Source organism: Bos indicus, chromosome 6, assembly GCF_029378745.1.
Source record: "Bos indicus isolate NIAB-ARS_2022 breed Sahiwal x Tharparkar chromosome 6, NIAB-ARS_B.indTharparkar_mat_pri_1.0, whole genome shotgun sequence".
Lineage (NCBI taxonomy): Eukaryota > Metazoa > Chordata > Mammalia > Artiodactyla > Bovidae > Bos > Bos indicus.
Genome location: NC_091765.1, coordinates 41,877,858 through 41,895,348, shown reverse-complemented (window position 1 = coordinate 41,895,348; position 17,491 = coordinate 41,877,858). Strand labels below are relative to the sequence as shown.

The following is a 17,491-nucleotide window of genomic DNA, read 5'->3' as shown; positions in this document are numbered from 1 at the left end:
GCCCTGCTGCAGGCCCTGCTCAAAGGCAATGCTGAAATGGTGAAGTGGAGGACCAAGTACGAGGATGACACCATCCAGCGTGCTGAGGACTTGGAGGATGCCAAGAAGAAGCTGGCACTTCGGTTGCAGGAGGCTGCGGAAGCCATGGGGGTGGCCAATGCCAGAAACGCCTCCCTGGAGAGGGCCAGGCTCCGACTGCAGCTTGAGCTCGGGGACACCCTGTCTGATCTCGGGCAGGCGCGGTCTGCGGCTGCAGCACTCAACCAGAAGCAGCAGCAGTTTGACAAGAGCCTGGACGACTGGAGGCGGAAGCACGAGGAGTCCCAGGCGATGCTGGATGCCTCAAAAAAGGAGGCCCGCGCCCTCAGCATCCAGCTCCTGGAGCTCAGGCACAGCTACGAGGAGGGTACCATGAGCCAGGAGGCCCTGCGGAGGGAGAATAAGCACCTGAAAGGCACATTGTGCTGAGAAGCCAGCCGGGCACCGGAAGTGCGCTCGCCGGGGATTCGGCCGCCGTCTCCAGCATAGACGGCTCAGCATCTTCACAGTCCTGCTCGGGTCTTAACTTTGCGATTTGTAATACTTCCTTTGGATTTTTTTTTTTTTTTTTAACGACAGATACTATTTTCATTAAATGAGTTCTAAAAAAAAAAATAATAATAACAACAGAAAAACCCTGCACCTTTTAGAAGAATTGATTGATCTTATAAAATGGGCTCACCTTATCTAAGGTGAAAACTCAGAGGGTGAATACTGTTAACCAACATTTGATGTGCTTGATTCAGGAATAATTTATTCCATAAACCAAGATGCATCTAGAAGCAGATGAGAAGAGCACTGTTTTATTTTATTTTTTTTCTGTAATTGAAGCTAAAGATCATCCTCTGAATATTCATTACTTTCAGATTAATGTTGTATTATTTTTCTTTCTGTTTTTGTTCTATTTCACTTAAGACTCTTTTGTTCCGTAAATGGATCACCCTTCAAAACCTGAAATTGTCTCATACAAAAAGCCTGAGTTAGATATTATTTTTACTCTTCCTGTCTTACTTTTGTAAGAGAAGATGAGCAAAAATGGAGAGATGGAGGGAATTAAATAGGAAGTGAAATACTGGTCTGATATGAATCTCAGATATGTTAGCTGAGCTAGGTAGCTCCTTACTCAGAAACTAAAATCTATTCAAAGTTAGAACATAGTCAAAATGAAATTATTTAGAATCTATAATTTCTAATTTGACTTTATTTCCCTTGCCCACTTATTTGTAAACTTAGGAAACTGTCATATAGTTGGTGGAACACCTACTATCCAATGTAGATAGAAGAGTAGGCAGAGAATAGATAGAAGGAAAAAAGGAAATTAAGAGTTATAAACCCTACTGTGTATGAATATGGTACATAAAGGGATATTGGTGAAAACAAAGCTGCTTGATCGAAATTACCTGGATTTGTGTTCAAATTTTTGTGCTTAATAGCCATGTTACCCTATGCAGCTTCCCTAGGCACTTTCTGGCTCAGTTTATTTATCTCTAAAATAGGGGAAGCAATAGTGCTTATCTGAGTGTTAAATAATGGTTCAATAAGTTATAATATCGAGAGTGTTTATTTCAGCTTCTGGTACATAGTGATCAGTGTTTGCTAAGATTACTGGATGCTTAACCATGTGGTTTATACAGATTATTACACTTTTTAATCCAGATTTTGAAGACTGGGCATTTGACTCAAGATCAAACTGTTTTGAAAATGTGATTGGCAGGATTAAAACCCTGTGTCAATTCCAAAACCTTGGTTCCTTCTGATCTGCCAGGGACCTTGGTGCTAAGAAGGGCGAGAATGAAGTCAGGAGTATTGGCTTCTGGAACCTTATCCTTTTTTTAGGTAAACTAGTTTTAGAATAGATTTAGGTTACAGCAAAATTGAGGGGGAGGTACAGAGAGCATAGATCCTTTACCTCCACACACATAAACTTCCTCTACTATCAAAACCCCCCACCAGAGTAGTATGTTTGTTACAACTGATGAACCTGCATCAACACATCCTTGTCACCCAAAGTCCATAGTTTACATTATGCTTCACTCTAGGCTCCATACACTCTATGAGTCTGGACAAATGTATAATGACGTGTATACATCATTATGATGTCATACGGGGTATTTTCACTGCCCTAAAAGTCCTCTGTGCTCTAAATACTCATCTCCCACCCCCCAGCGATCACTGGCAACCACTCGTTTCTTAATTTAATTTTTTACTGGGTAGTTTTCCTTTTCCAGAGTGTCATATAGTTGGAAGCTTATACAGTAGTAGCCTTATCAAGTTGTCTTCTTTCCCTTAGTAATATGTATTTTCATTTCTTTCATGTCTTTTTGCGGTATAATAACTCATTTCTTTTTAGCACTGAAAATATTTCATTGTCTAAATGTACCAGTCTATTTATCCATTCATCTACTGAAGGACATCTTGGTTGCTTCCAAGTCTGGGCAAATATGAATAAAACGGATATAAACATCCATGTGCAAGTGGACATAAATTTTCAGTTTACTGGGTCATATGATAAGAATATGTTTAGTTTTGTAAGAAGCTGCCAAACTCTCTTCCAAAGTGGCTGTACCATTTTGCATTCCCAACAGCAATGAATGTGAGTTTCTGTTGCTCTAAGACTTTGCCAGTATTTGGTGTTGTCTGTGTTTTAGATTTTGACTGTGCTAATTGATGTGTAGTAATATCTCATTTTTGTTTTAATTAATAATTCCCTAATGACAGGGCTTTCCTGGTAACTTAGATACTAGAGAATCTGTCTGCAATGTGGGAGACTTGGGTTCAATCCCCAGATCAAGAAGATCCCCTGCAGAAGGGAATGGCTACCCACTCCAGTATTCTTGCCTGGAGAATTCCATGGAGAGAGGAGTCTGGTGGGCTACAATCCATGGGATTGCAAATAGTCAGACACAACTGACTAATACACACTTTCCCTAATGCCATAGGATGTAGAACATCTTTCCATGTACCCTTTTGCCTTTTATTATTTTAAAATTCTACTTCCAAACCTTTGTGGTGGCTATCTTTTGTGGGACAGTGCACATTTTTGTGGCTTTCTAGCATTTATGTGCTGCTCTTTCGTAACAGTACTCTGAAAACTTCCTGGGGGGAGAAACATACCTTCTCAACAATTCCAGGTGTCAGTTGGAGTTGATTAGGTCTCTTCCCCTATTCTGGAAGTGAGCAAAAAAGAGAAGCCTGGCCAATCAGAGGACTCAGTCCTCTGATCACAGTAATTACTTCAGGAATAGACACTTGCCTCTTGCAGTCAATGACACATGACGAAACTTACATTAATGGTGTCAGGAAAACAGGTTCTGTTTCCTGCTGAACTTGAACTGGGAGAATATAAGTTTAAAGCTGCCACAGTCAACTTGCCACCATGAAGTGAGAGGGAGAAACATACTTGAGCTCGTTTATTCCAGTGGTGGCATCTGACAAGTTTATCCAGTGGTTTATGGTACTTTCACTCTCATTCTTGCCTTAACTCATACCTTTTGTTTACAAGCCGATCTTCCCATCAAACCAGTGTACTATACAAAATGCAAACAGTCAATTTCTTTTCTAGTTAGATAGCCAGTCTGTTACTGTGGTGTGCAAGTAAAGTCACCTGCTGAAAGGCATGTGAAATATCACATTGCAATCTGTCTCTATTTTAGAGGAGAACTAATCTCCTTAGAAGATATCTGACAGTTGCCACACTTGCTGAATAGAAGACTTCAGTGTGGAGCATTTGACCAAAAACAATGGACTCCAATTTTTGTGTTACTATAGAGATATTTTTCTGCATTCAGCCTTTGATCTTATTCTAGTTGCCCAGCTGGTGAAATAGTTTTGTAAGTGATAAACCCTGAAGGACATAGCTAATGAGTGTTTCATTAGCAGAATACTAGACAAAAGTAGGCATCCTTGCTAATGCCATAGTTCTTGAGACTGAAAAAAATATATATTCTTAGTTTAAACTCTATTAACATAAACTCTTGCAGAAGACATTCTGTCTGGACAGTTTCCTCCAGGATAGTCTCCTGGCTAGCCTGGCTGGGCATAGAGGAGACAGACAGTTCTCATTTCATTAGGTATTTATGCCATGGTGATCATGGTAGCAGCCAACTCATTACAAAACAGGCCATATCAAATTATTCTGAGTCAATGAGGCTCCCATAACAAGATACTCCAGGGAGAAATTGGGAATAGGCTAAGAACTTTTAGATGAAAGCATGTATTGTTACTCTGTGGAAGAGGGAAGCCAAGAAGCCCCTTTTCATTTTCCCTAAAGTTCAACCTGTACCCTATCTGAGTTCCCCAAAAAGTCTCTATTCTGCTGCCAGGAGTGTTGGGAAAAAAAACAAAAGAGCTCCTTCTCTATTAACAGTAAACAGTGTGCCAAGGGTATGGGGTACTCATCAGGGAATGAAGTATTGAATCATGATCATGGTGATACTGTGCAGTATGATTTTGCTGACCTTCCTGTTTGGACCTAGAATTTACTTTCCAAGGACAAATTCACCATTTCCATTGCAGCTTCCTTTCAGCTAAGGAGAATCTCATGACTGTTACCACATAGTTCTTGCCAAAGCCATTTGTGAGCAGTGATTGTCAGAGTGATAAGGATATGTTGTATTTATCTCCTCATATTGGCCCTTTCTCTTTCATATATTGAGTTAGTGATATCCAACACTAGTCACCCATTAGAATTGGCTTGCAACCAGGACACCAGTATTGTTTTAAAATCTCACCTGTGGGATGCTAGTAGCATCGAACAATGGGCACCACTAATCTGTAGGCATGCTACCTATGGCACTGCTACTGCTAAGTCACTTCAGTCGTGTCCGACTCTGTGCGACCCCATAGATGGCAGCCCACCAGGCTTCCCCATCCCTGGGATTCTCCAGGCAAGAACACTGGAGTGGGTTGCCATTTCCTTCTCCAGTGCATGAAAGTGAAGAGTGAAAGTGAAGTCGCTCAGTCATGTCTGACTCTTAGAGACCCCGTGGACTGCAGCCCACCAGGCTCCTCCATCCATGGGATTTTCCAGGCAACAGTACTGGAGTGGGATGCCATTGCCTTCTTATTAAACATTTACTGTTAGTTTTGCTAATCAGTTTTCAGAGATATCAGCACAATTATTTTAGTATGGGCAACTTCTTACAGCTATGATTTATGTTTCAATTTAAGATCACGATATCATCATTCACTGGTCTCAAGGAGACGCATAAACCACATGGCAGGTTCATGATCATGCACATCCTTATTCTGAAGCTGTACTTGTAGTATGTACACTGAGAGGTACTCTGCCATGAAAGCTTTATAGCTTAAAGTCTGCAGAATGCTTAGGTCTGAATGTTATTGGTAACAAAATTCTCTTAATTAAGTGAAACATTGAGATATATATAGTCTTAAAATAGTAAACCCGTCCAAATATGAGAACCTGCTTCATAAGTCAGAGCTAGAGGAGCAAAAACAAATTTGGAAGTGGGGACATAATGAAGACCTGGACATGAATATAATTCCAGCAAGGAACCATGAGACTGTAAACTATTTACCATTTAGGAAGAACTGTCAGGTAGATCAGACTGTAAATTTAGAAAATTAGTTTAAAAAGCACAAAGTGTTGTGTAGGCAAAAATGCATTGAAGAGTTTTTAAAGTATGTTAGTAAAAGCAATCTACTTGTTATAAATACTGTCTTGCCCGAGAGACACTTAGAATTGTGCATTTGTGTTCTAATGTACTACTACCTCTAAGTGTGTAAAGAGAGATCAGGTATAATTATAGGTCTGTGACTTTAGGCATTTTCAAGCCCAAATCTTCATTAAATGTAGGTATGTCATTTATAACATTGAAAAACTAGCTAACCAACCTTGAATAGAAGAGGAAGCAGAACTCTAAATTTAAGACCTCACTATGACATTATAAAGCCCAGTCTGGTAGGACAATAAGGAATTCTGTGCGATATACATGGATCAATAACCTACAAGTTTCCTTGTACCTAAGTGGATGTTATAATGAGATGTACTCAATTCTGGAAGCCACTCAGCATTGATCGCATCTAGTGAAGCTTGTTTCTTTGTCTCATTATTTTCCCAGACGTATACATATGATTAACTCCTTCTAATATTTGCATATTTATGATGTTCCAAAATTATACGTTATTTTATGTGAATGTGATCCCAATTTCCAGTTAAATTCTGAACACCATGGGAGCAGAAATGGTATACTTTATTGTTCTAATTACTCTCCTTTCCTCTTCAAATAACTGGCACCATGCCTTTTAATTCTGTTTATGGTTAATCCTTATAAGCAAAATTTTAAATTTGTATCCAGACACTTCTATTGATTTTTAATCACTTATGATTTCTTCTATTATCAATACTTTTAAGCTTATGTAGCGTATTTCATTCCTATGGTCAAATAAAATATTCACCCATTATTTTGTGCTGTTCAAATTGATTGATTGCATTTTACTCTTCCTCCTTCTCCTCCTTAATTCTCCTGATCTCCTCATTATAATTTCTAACATTGGTTTGCATTTACTCAAGCTTCACTCCCTGCCAGATATGGCCCTCAGCATATTGTGTCTTGTATAGTCTGCTCACCAGCTCTGCAGTTGATATAAGTATCATTCTCATAAAGGTTAAACTTTGCTCAAGGTCATGAAGTAATTAATCAGATGTTTCCCAATCCAAAACTTTTGCTCAAAGCAATTATGATGTTTTTCTTGTTTGTTGTTTTTACTGTTGTCAATGGAATTATCTTGCAACCTTGACTGATAGCTCATTAAAACGATATTGAATTGTTTTTTCCCACATCTGTAGAGTAGTATGTAGTGTGGTAGCATCCTAACACATGGTGTAGCTGTGAGGATTCCATAATGCAGCACACACACAGCACAGAATAGTTTTGTTCATAGAGCAAATGTAACTGCCTTCACATTATGTCTATGAACTCACTTTAGATCACAAGAAACTTGGCTTCCTCTCTTTCAACTTACTTGTGTTATTTCTCTTTCAACTGGCTCATAAGCCTTGTTTCCTATCCTTCAACAGAGCAGGCATCTGTAGGCTACAAGATACATCAAGTCAGAAAATTGTTGGGTGATAAATTTTTTAAAGTGTTTTTGAATACAAATCCTGGGGTTGATATATATGCACTATTGATACTGCATATAAAATAGGTAACTAATGAGAACCTACTGTATAGCACAGGGAACTCAATGTTCTGTGTTGGCCTATATGGAAAGGAAATTTAAAAAAGAGGGGATATATGTACACGTATAGCTGATTCACTTTGCTGTACAGTAGAAACTAACAACATGGTAAAGCAACTATCCTCCAATAAAAAAATAAAATAAAATAAAAACCTCCTATGTTACCTTGACAACAATAGAAGAAAATGATTCTTCACCTTGAAAGAGCAGCCTCAGTCATGGCTCACTTGGTGAAAATTCCTTGCATTGTTTCTCTTTTTGTTGATATGGTATTAATGCTGCTATGAAATAAGAATTTTCAAAATCTTCACGACTCAGAGAATTGCACAAATTGCCCTGTTTCAGGTCTTGGCATAGTTCCACTTAAGGACATGTGTCTGCCTTGATCTGTTAAAAAATAACCTCTTCAGCCAGGCTTGCAAACTTTCACCAGCTGTCTCAAGTGTGCTGTGGGGCAGTGGGAAATATGACCTGGCATGGGGATTGAAGCAGATCGGCAGTGCTGAAGCGAACAGCAGGAGAATGTAATGATCCTTTTATGAGGATGAGGTTAGCCATGTTTGTGCCAGTTCTGGAGCCCATACTGTCAAGAGCACTACAGAACTGCAACCTCTGAATGGAGAATTCTAATTAAGGTTAAGAAAAGAACAGGACACTGACAGATTGTCAGCATACAAACCTGGAGCCCAGACCGCAAAACCACTGAAGGCTCTCACTCTTCCTTTGCCCTTTGATAGGTAATAAATGCATCATGTCTTTAATTCCTGCAATTTTAGGATAAAGTTAATGAATATGGGCATCCAGCCTAATGATGGCTACATGAGTTAAAAATTCTGTTCTTGAGTTTACAGTTCCAATGTGATTATACAAACACTCATTTGTTCCTTGCCCCAGTAACTATAGAATGGCAGGGCTTTTTTTTTTTTTTTTAACTTTATAAAAGTAGCAAAAATTATTTCAATTGCAAGATGAATATAGGCAGTGTAGCATTTTAGAGTGGAGAAGGCAATGGCACCCCACTCCAGTACTCTTGCCTGGAAAATCCTATGAACGGCAGAGCCTGGTAGGCTGCAGTCCATAGGGTCGCTAAGAGTCAGACACGACTGATCAACTTCACTTTCACTTTTCACTTTCACACATTGGAGAAGGAAATGGCAACCCACTCCAGTGTTCTTGCCTGGAGAATCCCAGGGATGGGGGAGCCTGGTGGGCTGCCATCTCTGGGGTCGCACAGAGTCGGACATGACTGAAGCGACTTAGCAGCAGCAGCAGCATTTTAGAGAAGGATTAAAAAGTATTCAAGAGGGATTGGGCATGACTTCTCAGAACTCCTGGGATATTATGATATGAAGATTTCAAGAAACTCAAGTATTTTTCCTTCCTATTCATTTCATTTCAGTTGCCATCGCATGCAATCATGAGATTGTCTCTTTGAAAAGAAATTTAGAAGCTCCATAGCCATGGATTATCTTACCTTCCTTCTCCATCCCAAATACTGAAAAAAAAACCTCTGACTTTCAGTCAGCTCTTACAGTAGTTTCTCTTTTCAGGATCCTTAAACAGACATGATAACTATTAATTGTGCCTGCATGTTTGTTTTGCTATAATTATACATTTTTCAGTGAAATGTAAAATTGAAGATTCAGCTCTGTGCCTTATAAAAAAGAGGAACTCAAGGGATGAGGAATTCCAGGAATTCAGATTCAGGAATTCCTGGAATGCAGATAATCATGAACAAAGTTATTGAGAGCTCTGTTCAACAGAAGTCAACAAACCTAAGTTCTATTTCTTTTTTGCCAGTAGTGATTATCAATCCTAACATATATCCAGCCCTTTTAAAATTCCAGTCAATCAATCAATCATTATCCTCCATTGTCTGAGGAAAACCATTGAAGCTAAAGTGGAAAACTAAAACTTAGCGTGTTTTACAGTAGAATACAGTACCTGGCCACAGTGGTTCTGAGCTAAGCAATATTCAATAGGATAGTGGGATAATTATTTTATTGAATGCTATTTCTCTTTATGTAGCATCAGATGTTATGTCCTGCTGCTGAAATAAGGATCAGATCAGATCAGTCGCTCAGTCATGTCTGACTCTTTGCGACCCCATGAATCGCAGCATGCCAGGCCTCCCTGTCCATCACCAACTCCCGGAGTTCACTCAGACTCATGTCCATCGAGTCAATGATGCCATCCAGCCATCTCATCCTCTGTCGTCCCCTTCTCCTCTTGCCCCCAATCCCTCCCAGCATCAGAGTCTTTTCCAATGAGTCAACTCTTCGCATGAGGTGGCCAAAGTACTGGAGTTTCAGCTTTAGCATCATTCCTTCCAAAGAAATCCCAGGGCTGATCTCCTTCAGAATGGACTGGTTGGATCTCCTTGCAGTCCAAGGGACTCTCAAGAGTCTTCTCCAGCACCACAGTTCAAAAGCATCAATTCTTCAGTGCTCAGCCTTCTTCACAGTCCAACTCTCACATGACCACAGGAAAAACCATAGCCTTGACTAGACAAACCTTTGTTGGCAAAGCAATGTCTCTGCTTTTGAATAAGCTATCTAGGTTGGTCATAACTTTCCTTCCAAGGACTAAGTGTCTTTTAATTTCATGGCTGCAGTCACCATCTGTAGTGATTTTGGAGCCCAAAAAATAAAGTCTGCCACTGTTTCCACTGTTTCCCATCTATTTCCCCTGAAGTGATGGGACCGGATGCCATGATCTTTGTTTTCTGAATGTTGAGCTTTAAGCCAACTTTTTCACTCTCCACTTTCACTTTCATCAAGAGGCTTTTGAGTTCCTCTTCACTTTCTGCCATAAGGGTGGTGTCATCTGCATATCTGAGGTTATTGATATTTCTCCCCGCAATCTTGATTCCAGCTTGTGTTTCTTCCAGTCCAGCGTTTCTCATGATGTACTCTGCATATAAGTTAAAGAAGCAGGGTGACAATATACAACCTTGATGTACTCCTTTTCCTATTTGGAACCAGTCTGTTGTTCCATGTCCAGTTATAACTTGCTTCCTGACCTGCATACAAATTTCTTAAGAGGCAGATTAGGTGGTCTGGTATTCCCATCTCTTGAAGAATTTTCCACAGTTTCTTGTGATCCACACAGTCAAAGGCTTTGGCATAGTCAATAAAGCAGAAATAGATGCTTTTCTGGAACTCTCTTGCTTTTTCCATGATCCAGCGGATGTTGGCAATTTGATCTCTGGTTGCTCTGCCTTTTCTAAAACCAGCTTGAACATCAGGAAGTTCACGGTTCACATATTGCTGAAGCCTGGCTAGGAGAATTTTAAGCATTACTTTACTAGCGTGTGAGATGAATGCAATTGTGCGGGACCAATTTTCTTTGTAAATGTAGTTTTACTGATACAGTAGTCCAAAGATGTTATGTAGTTCCCTTTTCTACAAAACAATAAACTAATAACCTCACTAGATGCATTGAAGAGAGCCATATCCTGTTGGGATTACATATTAGTAGAACTTGAAAGCTATGGCAGACCATGCAATTTAAGGTTGTTTTGAATTTATGCATTTCTGTGTAGTGCAACTTGAGTATATGGCCACATAAATTCTCAAAACCTTTTCTCTTCCATCCCTCTTTTCTTTCCTTCTTTTATTTTTTCTTTCCTTCCTTAATATGGGATGTTTGTCAACAGGGCCAGCCTCATGGATATGCAGTCCTTGTCCAAGCTTAGAAGAGGCTAGTACTTGTTTTAATGTACTGTTGTTGCTGTCTGGAAATTATAAGTGCTTTTTAAACATGGTTCCCTGCAATTTCATTCTGTCATGGGCCCAGCAAGTTCTGTAGCTACTTCTGCTTATCAAACAAGTTTGAACCCTCCTATTGACAAACAGCTGTTTACTTGGTAGCCATTCCTTTTCTCCCACTCCACCCGTCAGTGAAATACATTAGAACAGGGTTTTGTTTCTTTCCAAGTAGATTGACTACAGTTACTTCTCCTTTAACTCATTTGGCACATGGAACCTGAGCAAATTCTTAATATATATATATATATTTTTTTTATCACTTTCATACTCAGAAAATCTCAATAATATTGAGTTTAAATTTTGCATGATCAGCAAACAGTAATCTATCTGTTGCTACATTCTGATTAATCCTTTCTTAATTCCTGCTGCTCTTCCTAGTTTTATTTCTAGTCAGTGGAGCATTATCAATTCACTAAAACATGAATATGTTATAAAATATCATACATTTTTATAATTTTTAAGAAATCAACTTATTAATTTAATTTGTCAGTTGTTTAACAAATATTTATTAAACACACAGACTTTGACAAGTACTTCCCTGGTGGCTCAGATGGTAGAGTCTGCCTGCAATACAGGAGACCTGGGTTCAATCCCTAGGTCAGAAAGATCCCATGGAGAATGGAAAGGCTACCCACTCCAGCATTCTTGCTTGGAGAATTCCTTGGACAGAAGAGCCTGGCTGGCTATAGTCCATGGGGTCTCAAAGAGTCAGACACTACTGAGTGACCAACATCATCTAACATTCTAGAAATGGCAGCAAAGAAACAGAGGATAAAACATCCTTGGCCCCTATCCTCATGTAATTCACAGTTTAGAACAGGATAGAGATATTTAATAAGTAATTACCTACTTGTTAAAGAAATCTTGACATGAAATAATTAGGAATTATGGAAGAAAATTAAAGGGAACATAATTGCCTTCTTTCCTTCAATGATTAAAGTCTCGTACATAGTTCAAAATCCAGATAAATGGCTATTTCTTGCATGTAGCTTCTTGTTACTTCTCTCCCTGGCTTACTGTATGTACAGTCTGCTTGTCTAGTTCAATCCCTTTTCATTAATATTTTATTTCTTCTTTCCTCAATTAGTGTGTGGTTTAGATTAAGCCTCATGTGCTTCTTGGTCCTTCAAGACTCAGACCAGCTATTACCTTCTCTGGAACACTTGCCTAGCTTTCCTTGCCACCCTGAATGCTATATGTTTGTGCATTAATTCTACTGGAGACCATTTTTAGTCTCATTCTCAGTGCTGGCATAGCACTAAATCCAACAGCTCTGATTGGATAAAGAGATGCTCAACAGCTTCTGCATGGATGAAAAAATGATTAGTTCTATTAAGTCTTCTATGCTTATTATGAACTTAAAGTTTAGGAATATTCCAAATTATGATTGCCAAATTTTGATATTTCAGGTATCTGGTACTATAACTTACAAACAAAAAGTAAGAGTATCCCCATAAGTATAAAACATCATTTTTGGCTAGATATTTGACAATATTTCCTAGGAACTAGGGGAGTTTCAATGATAATTATTGCATAATGTATTTTAATTTTCTTTCATTACCAGATTATTTTTCTAGAGTACCTCTACTAAAGCTGTTTTGGTAGGTGGTTACATTTAGGATTACAGCTCTCTGAAGTGAAGCTATAAAAATTTGAAATATTCTGCATATTTTAAATTCATTGTCTAATATAAGGCTTGAGATATTTAGTGTTCTTTTTCTGCCTTATCTGGGTGGGTTTTACATATCATAGAATATCAGGGAAAAAGAAGACAAAGCCCTAATACCCAATCAGCCTCAGAAATTCTCCTCTTCACTCTATGATTTGAGAGTTGCCATGACTGAGAGAGAAAGGAAGGTTAGGGACAACTTATTGGGAATTAAATGTTATTAGAGAATTTGCTTCACCATGCCTGACTTTGATATGGTAATTACCTGCACTCTTAGCATGGTAGATACACACTATAGATAAATAAGATTTTACCTGACTTTGATATGATAATTACCTGCACCCTTAGCATGGTAGATAAACACTGTAGATAAATAAGACTTTAGGAGAGTGGTGTAGAGAGAGGGTTCTTAGTTTCCTTAAAATTAAATATTGATTGGCCAAAAAGTTCATTCAAGCTTTTCTGTAACATTTTATGGAAAAACCCAAGCAAACTTTTTGGCCAACCCAATAGATAATCAGTAATTTTTTTTGTTGGTAGAGATTGGCAGTTATCTGCATGAATTTTATTTTGCATTCTTTTTATATCAGAAAATAGAAATAATGGTGATAGTTGCTCATTTGAATGAGGAAAAAAACTCTTAGCTAAGATATACTAGCTATCTCTAAACATTTAAGGGCAGTCACAAGGAATAGTAATTTGACTTATACAGTTTGACCTCAAAAGGGAAGATTGATTAATGAATAGAGAAAACAGGAAACTAGACTTCAAGATAATGCAAAAAATGGCATTTTAGAAGTCAAAGCCACAAAAATAGAATGTAGTTGACTGACAAAGTAGTAAGAAAGGCAATGCTAAAGAATGCTCAAACTACCACACAATTGCATTCATCTCACACACTAGTAAAGTAATGCTCAAAATTCTCCAAGCCAGGCTTCAGTAGTACATGAACCATGAACTTATAGATATTCAATGGTTTTAGAAAAGGCATTTATTTAGAAAAGGTTTTAGAAAAGGAATCAAAGATCAAATTGCCAACATCTGCTGGATCATTGAAAAAGCAAGAGAGTTACAGAAAAACATCTATTTCTGCTTTATTGACTATGCCAAAGCCTTTGACTGTATGGATCACAATAAACTGTGGAAAATTCTGAGAGATGGGAATACCAGACCACCTTATCTGCCTCTTGAGTAATCTGTATACAGGTCAGGAAGCAACAGTTGGACTGGACATGGAACAACAGACTGGTTCCAAATAGGAAAAGGAGTACATCAAGGCTATATATTGTCACCCTGTTTATTTAACTGATATGCAGAGTACATCATAAGAAATGCTGGGCTGGATGAAGCACAAGCTGTAATCAAGATTGCCGGGAGAAATATCAATAACCTCAGATATGCAGATAACACCACCCTTATGGCAGAAAGTGAAGAACTAAAGAGCCTCTTGATGAAAGTGAAAGAGGAGAGTGAAAAAGTGGGCTTAAAGCTCAATATTCAGAAAACGAAGATCATGGCATCCGGTCCCATCACTTCATGGGAAATAGATGGGGAAACAGTGAGAAGCTTTATTTTTTGAGGCTCCAAAATCACTGCAGATGGTGACTGTAGCCATGAATATAAAAGACGCTTACTCCTTGAAAGAAAAGCTATGACCAACCTAGACAGCATATTAAAAAGCAGAGACATTAGTTTGCCAACAAAGGTCCATCTAGTCTAGGCTATGGTTTTTCCAGTGGTCATGTATGAATGTGAGAGTAGTACTATAAAGAAAGCTGAGCACTGAAGAATTGATGCTTTTGAACTGTGGTGTTGGATAAGACTCTTGAGAGCCCCTTGGACTACAAGGAGAGCCAACCATTCCATCCTAAAGGAAATCAGTCCTGAATATTCATTGGAAGGACTGATGTTGAAGCTGAAATTCCAATACTTTGCCACCTGATGTGAAAAGCTGATTCATTTGAGAAGACCCTGAAGCTGGGAAAGATTGAAGGTAGGATGAGAAGGGGACGACAGAGGATGAGATGGCTGGATGGCATCACTGACTCGATGGACGTGAGTCTCAGTGAACTCCGGGAGTTGGTGATGGACAGGGAGGCCTGGAGTGCTGCAGTGCATGGGGTCACAAAGAGTCGGACACGACTGAGTGAACTTAACTGAAGTTGCCCCATACTGAAAGGTTTCAAATATTGGTTATGTGAACTTTTACTTGGGTTAGATGTACACTCTTTGGGAAAAGCATGTGTTGTTACTGTTTAATAACATTTCCTCACACCCTAGTACATAATGGCTTTTGTACAGTTTCTCAAATTAGTGAGGTTGTTGTTTCTGTGAGCCTGTCAAGCAGAATGATGCTCTAGATCGTTTCTGTAGTAGTCAATACTAGACTTGGAACAAGATAGGTTTGTCTTAGTACAGATTACGTATGATGGTTTGGAAATCTCTGATGGAGCATAACCACTCTTATTTGTTAGCCATTATTAAAGTTGTGTTTTTTGTTGTTATTTTTAGGGCAGATATTGCTCCCCAAAGGTCTCACTCTCCAGTTCCTCAGCTGGGTCTGCTGCCCCCAGTGAGGAAAAGTGTCTTTCTAGCTCCCAGATTGATACTTGGATGTAGGAATGAGGTGGGATGATTTAAAAAAAAGAGAACTGGTTGATTCTAAAAGTGCACTTTATGGTTTAAGTGTGTTTTTATGTTATAGTTATGGTCCTTCTAATAGCCCCATGAGATAGGTTAGGAATTATCCGGTTTAATCTGAAAAAACTGAGAATCCGGGTGCTTTTGTGGAATTTACAAGGTCACTCATAACAAATAGTGCAAGGTTTAAAGTTCTCTGTACTTAGTGGGTAAATCCCAGGCTTATTCTAAGATTTAACAGTTTAGGTAGCAACAAGACAAGCCATATTGTACTATCTTTAATTGGAGTAAATGCCTTAGTTGCTTAATGCAGATACAAAATAATGCTTGGTGGGTAAAGGTCTTGGCACCAATTCCAACATCTCCACACATCTGTGCAATTCTGTGATACCAGCTGGATGTCCTAAAGTTTAACTCAATTCTGACATGGTCTACCTTAAGATTGGAGAAGGCAATGGCACCCCACTCCACTACTCTTGCCTGGAAAATCCCATGGACGGAGAGGCCTGGTAGGCTACAGTCCATGGGGTCGCTAAGAGTGGGACACGACTGAAGCAACTTAGCAGCAGCAGCCGCAGCTACTTTAAGATATAGTATTAGTGCATGCTCAGATGCTAAGTTGTGTCTGACTCTTGGCAATCCTATGGATTGTAGCCTGACAGGCTCTTCTGTCCACGGAATTTCCCAGGCAAGAATACTGGAGTGGGTTGCCATTTTCTTCTCCAAGGAGATGTTCCTGACCCAGGGGTTGAACCCAGGTTTCCTGCACTGCAGGCAGATTCTTTACCACTGAACCACCTATGAAGCCCTACCCCCTTCTTGGTTTTGATAAAATTTTTAGAGCAGCTCAGAGAAGGCAGAGAAACATTTTACTTACTAGATCACCAGTTCATTACAAAAGGATATAACTCAGAGCTAGATTGGAGAAGGAAATAGCAACCCACTCCAATGTTCTTGCCTGGAGAATCCCAGGGATGGAGGAGCCTGGTAGGCTGTCATCTATGGGGTTGCATAGAGTTGGACACAACTCAAGTGACGTAGCAGCAGCAGCAGAGCTAGATAGAAAAGATGTATACGGCAAAGTTTAAAAAAACTAAGATCATGGCATCCAGCCCCATCACTTCAAGGCAAATAGATGGGGAAAAAATGGAAACAGTGACTTTATTTTCTTGGGCTCCAAAATCACTGTGGACGGTGACTGCAGCCATGAAAGTAAAAGATGCTTGGTCCTTGGAAGGAAAGCTGTGACAAATTTAGACAGCATATTAAAAAGCAGAGACATTAGTTTGTCAACAAAGTCTGTATAGGCAAAACTATGGTTTTTCCAGTAGTCATGTACAGATGTGAGAATTGGACGATAAAAAAGGCTGAGTGCCAAAGCACTCAAAATGCTGAGAGTCAAAAGGCTGATGCTTTTGAATTGTGCTAGAGGAGACTCTTGAGAGTCTCTTGGACTGCCAGGAGGTCAAACTAGTCAATCCTAAAGGGAATCAGCCCTGAGTTGATTCAATCAGTCAACTCAGTTGAGTGAACCAATGACCACCTGATACATAGTGAAAGTGAAAGTCACTCAGTAGTGTCCGACTCTTTGCCACCCATGGACTGTAACCCACTAGATTCCTCTATCCGTGGAATTCTCCAGGCAAGAATATTGGACTGGGTTGCCCTTTCCTTCTCCAGGGGATCTTCCCCACCCAGGGATCTTCCCCACCCAGGGATCAACCTGTATCTCCTTTACCATCTGAGCCACCAGGGATAGAAGGCACCTGAAATGTAAGAGCCGACTTATTGGAAAAGGCCCTGATCCTGGGAAAGACTGAAGGCAAAAGGAGAAGGGGTGGTGGAGGATGAGATGGTTAGACAGTATCACTGACTCAGTGGACGTGAATCTGAGCAAACTCTGGGAGACAGTGGAAGACAGAGGAGTCTGCTGTACTGCAGTCCGTGGTGGCAAAGAGTCAGACATAACTCAGGGTCTGAACAGCAACCACAAGGCAAAGTACATGAAAAGGGTCATGGGGCTCCTGTGCTTCTCCAGAGCACCACTAGGCCCCAACCTTCATGTGTTCACCAACCCAGAAGCTTTTTGAACCTTGTCCTTTTGGGTTTTTGTGAAGACTTCATTACATATTCATGGTAGATTAAATCTGTGGGCATTAGTGATTAAATCAGC

At 39.5% G+C, this 17,491-nt stretch overlaps 1 protein-coding gene and 1 long non-coding RNA gene across 3 annotated transcripts in view; both read left to right on the top strand.

The window, feature by feature from the left end:
• The window catches only part of KCNIP4 (potassium voltage-gated channel interacting protein 4), a 1,318,263-nt gene that overhangs the window by 401,470 nt on the left and 899,302 nt on the right, over positions 1–17,491 (top strand). The gene's annotated exons all lie outside the window — the stretch shown is intronic.
• Positions 1–17,491, top strand: part of LOC139183609 (uncharacterized) — an 80,927-nt gene that overhangs the window by 48,442 nt on the left and 14,994 nt on the right. Inside the window, exon 2 of the long non-coding RNA XR_011567121.1 lies at positions 670–17,491. This exon is cut by the window's right edge and continues 14,994 nt beyond it. This is a non-coding gene — a long non-coding RNA (uncharacterized lncRNA). The remainder of the gene's footprint in view (positions 1–669) is intronic.